This window comes from Leucoraja erinacea, chromosome 4 (genome assembly GCF_028641065.1).
Source record: "Leucoraja erinacea ecotype New England chromosome 4, Leri_hhj_1, whole genome shotgun sequence".
In the NCBI taxonomy this organism is placed as follows: domain Eukaryota; kingdom Metazoa; phylum Chordata; class Chondrichthyes; order Rajiformes; family Rajidae; genus Leucoraja; species Leucoraja erinaceus.
In genome coordinates, this window is record NC_073380.1 from 57,180,513 (window position 1) to 57,182,960 (window position 2,448).

Sequence of the window (2,448 nt, forward strand, 5' to 3'; positions counted from 1 at the left end):
AGTCAAGTCTGCAATTTATTTCATCAGATAAAGCATAAAAAGAAGTTTAATGTGACACCTAATTCACTTTCATATCTTCAGTATTAAAAAAGCTATGGCCATTTTCATACTCAGAAATTGGCATCTTGTTCCCTATTGCTTTTTCATTGACTTAACACAAAAGCTGTGATCGAGAACATTTAAAAGCCAATAACGTTCTTAAACTTTAAGAGAACTGAAATAAATTTTCAGTTATTATAGATTGAAGCATTCTGAAACAAATATGAAACAATCTTACTTAGATGACTTGAAATTAAAGCATATAATTAGTTAGTTACCTAATTGTAGCTAATTACAAAATTCAATTACTACTCTAAACATCTATCCATTTCTTAAGAATAGATTAACATTTTTAAATAGCCTAAGTGTCCAAATAACATTCACACAAGAATTCAGAATATAACATAATTTTAAAATCCCATTGTCATGGGTTTATAGGCTAAATGGAAGGAATTTAATGTTTAATACCTGTAAATTAATGACCATTTAAATCAGCTTGCGAGTAGGATTTTCTGGAACGGGACCATTTGGAACGTTCAGGGTGCGGTGTTTTTAGTCCCCATATCTGCAGCAAATACACTGCCGGTTCGTTCGGGGACTAAATCACTGTTTCACAACTTAAAATGTGAATTAAATACATCTTCAGAAACACTTTTATAACTAAAAATAAACTACTTTCTTTTACCTGGTCCTCCATAAAATCCGTCTCCATTGTCGGCATTGGCGGCTTCAGAAGCTGATTTTAAAATCATTCCAGCGATTAACTTGTCGGGTGAATTAAAAAAAAAAACCCACACAGAACGGCCGTAGGAACGATTCTTTAGCAACATCTTGCACTCCAACAAATATAATCCAGGACCAGGTCGGGGGAAAAACCCCGTTTTAACCCCCCCCCCCCCCCTCAAACGCACCAAAATCGGGCACACGGCCAGTGGCAGAATTGCAGCGCCGCTGAAGGTATGTTTTGTAACATACCTAGTGTATGTAGGATAGTGCTAGGGTGATCACTGGCTGTCATGGATTCGGTGGGCCAAAGGGCATGTTTCCACACTGTATCCCTAAAGTTTAAGATAATGTCTAAAGCCTACGTTGCTGCATCCTAATTTCATATAATTTAGAGATACAGCACGGAAACAGACCCTTCGGCCTACCAAGTCCAGGCCGACAAGCGACCACACTAGGTCTATGTTATACCACTTTCTCATCCACTAACTCCACATTGGCAACAATTTACAGAGGCCAATGAACATACAAACATGTCTTTGGGATGTGGGATACAACCACATGTCTTTGGGATGTGGGAAGAAACCAGAGCACCCGGAGAAAACTCCTGCACCCACAGTGAGAACGTGCGATCTCTGCACAGCCAGCTCCTGAGGTCAGGTCTGTGGCTTTATGCAGCAGCACCTCAGCCAGCAGTACTGCTGAGCCACCCTAATGCACTACTGTGCTGTATCTGATTTGCCTAGTTACTGTTGGGGGGGAGTTCCAGGGTCAGACACAGCAATAAGCTTCTAGGCATAAATCTCACCAACAAACTACCTGGACCAATCACATTGAACCTTTGGAGAACTTGGATAGGTAATGTTTCTTTCTTCAGATGTGTCCCGACCCGAAACATCACCTATCCAAGTTCTCCATAGATGCTGCCTGAACCTCTGAGTTAGTTTAGTTAGGTTTAGTTTGGTTTGGTTTGGTTTGGTTTGGTTTGGTTTGATTTAGTTTAGTTTAGTTTAGAGGTGCAGTGCATAAACCGACACTTTGGCCCGCTGAGTCCACACCGGTCAGCATTTACCAATGCCAATTAACCAACAAACTTGCACATCTTTGCACTGTGGGAGGAAACTGGAACACCCGGAGAAAACCCACGCGGTCACAGGGAGAATGTACAAACTCCATACAGCCAATATCAATAGTCAGGATCGAATTTGGGTCTCTGTAAGGCAGCAACTCTACCGCTGTGCCACTATGCCACCCTAAAAACATAATTAGATTGCCTCGTCTTAACCATTTGTGTGTTGTAAGGCCACTAAGGCCCCTTCCATCCTTATCAAGCAGAGTGCCAACATTCTCTCCTTTCATTGAGTACAGTTTAGTTTAGTTTAGCATATTGTCACGATTAGTGAGGTGCAGTGAAAAGACTTTGGTTGCATACTCTCCAGTCAACAAAAGGACAAAACATGATTACAATCAAGCCGTCTACAGTGGAAAGATACAGGATAAAGGGTACAATGTTTAGTGCTTGATAAATTCTATTAAAGTCCGATTAAAGATAGTCTGAAGGTCTCCAATGAGGTGGGTGGTAGCTCAGGACCAATCTCTGGTTATTGATAGAATGGTTTAGTTGCCTGATAACAGCTGGGTAGAAACTGTCCCTGAATCTGGAGGTGTGCGTTGTCACACTTCTGT

At 41.1% G+C, this 2,448-nt stretch overlaps 1 pseudogene; it reads right to left on the minus strand.

Annotated features, from left to right (window-relative positions):
* Positions 1-2,019: 2,019 nt before the first annotated feature.
* LOC129696780 (U6atac minor spliceosomal RNA) lies at positions 2,020-2,128 on the minus strand (annotated as a pseudogene).
* Between the last annotated feature and the right edge of the window lie 320 nt (positions 2,129-2,448).